The sequence below is a fragment of the Nipponia nippon genome, unplaced genomic scaffold (assembly GCF_047370975.1).
Source record: "Nipponia nippon isolate SJK-2023a ecotype South Korea unplaced genomic scaffold, ASM4737097v1 scaffold_13, whole genome shotgun sequence".
In the NCBI taxonomy this organism is placed as follows: domain Eukaryota; kingdom Metazoa; phylum Chordata; class Aves; order Pelecaniformes; family Threskiornithidae; genus Nipponia; species Nipponia nippon.
The window spans coordinates 12,017,139-12,023,082 of NW_028262324.1; positions in this window are offsets into that span (position 1 = coordinate 12,017,139).

The window sequence follows — 5,944 nt, forward strand, 5'->3', positions numbered from 1 at the left end:
TAAAACTTATGCAACAACTTAAAGAGAATCTAAGAATTTAGTAAGTATTACAAGTATATACGAGCTGTTACAAATACAGAACAGTACTTGAAGCGTTGCACTTTGCGAAGAATACCAAGTTAATGTCACCACAGCCTCAACTCCTGCCTGGGTATGTAGTATACCGCAACATCCCACGCCTGTTTTTCTCCGCACTGTTACACCTTACTCTGTACCAAGGATGGAAAGTGCTCGGTGCACACGACAGTTCTTCGATACAGAATTTAGGCATGGAAACTCGGACTCTTCTAGGCCTTCCCCCACGCCTATTATTGTTATTAATTTGTGCAGCTTCATTCGTGATGATTAGTTAGAGAGTACTTTGGGAGACAAAAGCTTTTTCATCATCGTACTACCTACCCTTAATGCGATGCTGAAACTCAGCTGTACATATGAAAAAAACTAAGCTGTCTGCAACTTAGTGTTTCAGCAAAAACAATAACTAAAGGAATAAACAGCATGTATAAATGAAAAAAATGTTACATTCAAAGCACTGAGAAAGCATCAAGCTTACCATAGTATGATTAAGCCAACTTGGATTAATGCCATCCATCTCTTCAGGATATATATACATTCTCTGTTATATGCATACAGAGTCCAAAACGTTAACAGCCACAAACTGAAGGTAAAAATATTTTAAAAAGGAATAAATATTTGCAAAAAGTAGTTTTAACAACCTCACAAAACAACCATTTAAAATGTAATTTTTCATATTTAGTTCTTGCACAGTGCACATTAAAGCACTTTCTTACTAGCTGCCTCAATTTATTTTTTTCTCTAAACTTGAGTCATTTAAGAACTACTTCAAGTTTCTGCACAAGGAAATAATATTTATATCAGTTCTACTGCACTAAGTCAATAGGATATGCATTGCTTTTCCAGCAGGTTCATGACTAATAAGATGGCAAAACTCGAGTTTGACCTTCTTGGTTAGTGTCAATGTATGGTTTTCATGCTTAGGGATAAGAATAGTTTTTATATACACTTTCTACTGGTGACAAATTCCGAGCATACAGCAGCTCTCTGACATACATAAAATGCTGTAAATCAGTGATTATTAGAAATCAAGGTCTATAAAAAGGTAAAATGAAGAGTATAGGAGCTACAGCAGCTTTTCTTTTTCATCAAGAAATGCACGCTATTTATCTTCTAAACAAGGGGCTCCCAAATGTGCGGTGGTATGAGTATCATAGGAACAGAAAAACCAAATACTGTCTGAACAGCTGAGCACCCCCCAAGCATATGGACTCAAACAGGGACTGATGCTGCAGATACGTTAGCAATGAAAGCAGCAGGCAAGGCGAGTTCTAGGCACAACTACGATATTAATAAAAAACCTCCACAAAGCTTCATTAAACACAGAACTTGGAGACAACCCAGTATCAGAACCAGCTAAAACATTTAATTTTGTTACTCCAAAATCAGTGGTTGTTCCTTTTATAAATGTGTTTCAGTGTGTCATATATATCTTAATCCTTGCTGATATACTTAAAATTAGAGGAGTACTTTCAAAACCATCTGAACACTCATACAAGGGATCTGCATGGATTTAAACAAGTTAACTACAACTACATGTAAGAAAGACCCTTCTTTACAAAAGTGATGGCGAATATTCTTTTTAGTTCAATAATTAATCACCTGATTATTTAAATAATTGTGAGGATCAAAAACATGAAACAAATGTCTGCAGAATGAGGACTCAGGCAAACCTCAGGTGTTGAATCTCTTCTGTGCTCGCTTAGAAAAGACTTTCTTCAAAAAGTAATTCCGACCTCATCTACTAGTAGGCTTTTTTTTAAGGCCTATATTGAGAGTATGGTGTCATCTGTTTTTAATTACTGTATTTTGGTTTTGCCTCTTAGAGAATCCACTCAGCATGGGCATGCGTTCCAAAAACTGCAATACTAAAAACTAAATATCAGAGAACCTGTTTTCTGAAAAACATGGCTATAAGTGGAGAGAAGGAGAACAACTGTTAGCCTCACTAAAACACTCACAATTTTTGGAAGATGAACAAAATGGGATTAAACCTGTCAGCTTTGTTAGTTAACTTGAGCACATCAATTTATTCTGTCTTTTCAGAAATAATATGAGAAAGCACTGAGAGCTCTGACAGTTCCTAGAGACTACTTACTAAGCCAGCGGGGAATACCAGCACTGCGAAGATGGAATCTTTCACAGGTAACAATCTGGATAACAAACTCAACTCTTTGGCAGTTGTGAATATAAGAACAAAATAAATTATGACACATATCCCAAACAACAAAGCTTGCAGAATCTAAACAGTTAAAAGAAAGTGTTAAGAAAAAGATTTTTTTTTCAGTACTTTTTTTTACCATATTGATTTTCCAAGGGAAAAATGTGAAAGTACCTAGCAATGGCTTGTCCTGGAAATAATTGATATTCCTTTGCCCTTGACTTAAATCCACTTAAACATTTTCCAGGTTTTGGCACATTTATTTGCTAATATTAGAGAGGCTGTAAATATTTTGAAGGAAAAAAAAAAAATTTCTTTGTTGACATCTTAATTGGCCCGTTACATGACCCCAAAGTGGAATGCCAATGTTTCCCACTGACTGAGAGCTTTCCTGCGAGTTTAGTGTTGGCATAGGAGCTGCGCCAGCCCTGAGAGCTCCTCATTTCTGTGACCGCGCTCTCAGACTGCAGACAGTCACGTCTGTGCCCAGAGCAGAGCGAGTTCTAGTTTGAAAACCTTTTTTGGGGGTGGAGATTTGATGGGCTAATTTTTAATGTTCTTTAAGCTGAATTCAAGACGACGTTCTTTAGTAGTTTCGCTTAGAAAAGAAAAAGTGTCTAAGGAGTCAAATTCAAGGCTAAGTTAGAAGGACATAACAAAAACATTACTCCATTTAAATGATGATAAGAATATTCATGAGGTATCATTGCATCACTAGCCTTATGAAGGGAAATTAGCTGGGTTTCAAAACTGCCATGTTTCTGAGTAGTTTTTGTTTTCCTGCTTCCCTGAAGCTCAGTGGAGGTCCTTGAATTTTACCAGTGAATTCATTATGTTTGGATGTTTCTTTACACATGTTAAAATGCTATCTGTAGTTGATGTCTTTGCAGTTTTTCGGTGTTAGGAAATGTTCCCATTACAAGCCATAATAACTAGTATTTTGTGTAGGAATAAAGAGGTAGAATATAACCTTCTTGGTACAGATGATTTTGATTTAAAAAAAAGGTAAAGAGATAAAAGATAAAGACAAAAAGTGTGCATTTACAGTCATAAATTGCAGTTACTAAATAGTATAATCAATATAATTACCCAGGAAACTATTTACATCTGACAAGTTAAGTGATGAATGACCACTGACTCAAATAAAAGCTTATAATTGTGTCACAGATTCTTCGGTGGCTTTATTAAAGAAAATTAAGAAATACTTATGCCCACAGAACTCTAGTGAAATAAGTAAGTAGTAGTATCTCAGATGTTAGAAATATGAAAATGTTGAGGAGATTTTTCTCAAAGCTCTAGGATCAGCTAAGGACTCGATTCCCAGGAAAAAAAACAGTGGGAGTTGAGCTTCCAACTCACACTTATCTTTTTCAAGATCTGTCTTAGATGGCTTTTCCAAGACAAAAGAATGGTTCATCTGTGATTAAAATTTAAGAATTCACAGTTCCCAATTCAGTCAACTAAGCCGCATTTTCTCACTGAACTTTCTTATCTTCTTTCTTTAATTTCCACGCACGCATGCATGTAGGATGAGTGTGCAAAGGAGTCCTTGCACAGAACACACGGCTTAAAAATTTGCTTTCCTGAAGTAGTTTTACTAGTGATTGTTGGTGTGGACAAACCATCTTTTTCCCCAAACCTTTGCAGATGCTAGAGATTTGGAAAGGTAGGTAATTATTGAAAGGGCACTGTGATTTTAATATACATTTTGTTCTAATGCTGTATTTTTAATTTGGAGCAGCCTTGAGGTGTTTCTTAAATCGCTAAATACTTCAGAGACTTAAGTTTTTATTAACATGAATCCTGAAAGCATAGTTTAGTAATGGATCTTTAGAAACACAATAACTGGAATATATAACATGAGGACAGCTGTTAAGATGACTGTTTCCATAACAGCACACATCTACAGTAAGGTCCACAATGACACAGGATACTGTTTCTATGGTAATAGAATGTCTTAGCCTCAAGCATGCAAGGAAATCCATTACGAGAAGTAGGAACTAATATTTTAGATTAAAGGGACTTCCTTGTTTATACGTCTGTGTCTAGCCACTTGTTGTCACCTTTTTCTTACACCTAGATTGTAAACTTTTTAGGTTGGTGACTCTCTTTAGCTTGTTTTTCTGAAGAAATAGGTGCTACCTAGTCATTCTGTCTGTCCTCCTTCTACAGCTTTTTAAACTGTCGGTTAATTTTAATCAAGTTAGACTGGGGGAGCGGTATATGTCTACTGACTGGGACTCAGTAGACAGAGTGCAGAAACCCAGAGCCGTGACCCCACCGGTAGGAAGTCCATAGGGTGAATTCAGTTGCTTTCTGTTTGGCCTGCTGCTTGGCCAGGCAGCCCCAACTGGGGATGCCTCCTAATTAGGGGATATGGGACAAGCCGTGCGGGGCCTGAGGACAGGAGGAACAGGAGATGCCGACAAGGAAGGGTAAGGGTATAGAACATGCATTTATGGTGCTTTGTAGACACCTCAATTAGGCAAGTAAATTGTAACAAATAAATTAGAAGCGTTAGAAGATGGCATGGTAACAATTTCATCATGGTAGGTGTGTGCATACAGACACAGACAGACAGACAGACAGACAGACAGACACGCAGATCAGCCTGTCTAGGAGTTTCAGCTTTTGTCTTCAGAAAATGTGAGTTATGCCCCTGCTAAGTAATACCAGTTCTTAGCAACACTGGTGCTCTCAATTCTTTGTGCTTTTTCCATGTTCCTGTATTCAGAGTGTGCTAGATATTTGGCTGTAAAAATTCTCCCAGATTATTCTTCTGGGGTCAAACTTACAAAGGATCACTAATATGTTAGATGTTGGGGTTAACACCTACCAGATTCACAGTAGAACCTCTGCACTTCTTTGCAGGTGCCCATCAGAAATGAAAACTAACACAACTAAAAAGCAGACTGTTTTCAGTAGTTTCAGCTCATGGCTTGTGCCAAGATGAAGGCATTTTGGGACAGGTGTTTGGAAATTCAGCTTGTGCCAAATAGATGCTCATTCAGGACAGACATGGTCAGGGAAACTTCCAATTAAAAGTTAACTGTCACATTTCAGTGTGGTTATTTAGGGAATCGTTAGCAACTTGTAACAGAAGAACAAACAGGCTCCACAGTTTTGCATATAACTTATTAGCACAGACATTTAAATATAACAAGAGATTGCTCTTGCCTGCTAAGAACTCAATGACTTAAGTTAGAGCACCAGGTACAGAGTCTGAGCCTGGGTGCAGTGAGTGTTCGGATGCTGAAGACTTTTCTTAGCGTGTACCCAGTATTTCAGGACAAGGAGATAACAAATGTTAATAGCTGAAAAACTGCTGATACAGTTTTGGTGTCTGCTTTTGAAAATCAGAGCCATTAATGGTGTCAATAAATTACAAAAAGTCATGGTAATCCAATTACTGCTATTTTAAAACACTAAGGTTCCTTTGTAGCTATGGAAACAAAAATGCAGACATTAATGAGCAAGGGGAAAAAAAACCCTGGTGTTTCCTTGACAACAGATAAAAGCATAGCTCCATGAAACCCAAAGGAGAGAATGACAGAAATACCTTTTACCATGACATACAACTGAAATACAAGTCCAGTGCAATAATATACCTCACTCTGCCAGGAAGCTACAAGCACTCTTTCCACACGACCACTTCCCATCTTTATATTGAAGTTATCCAGTAGCATGAGGCATTCTCTATATTTCACT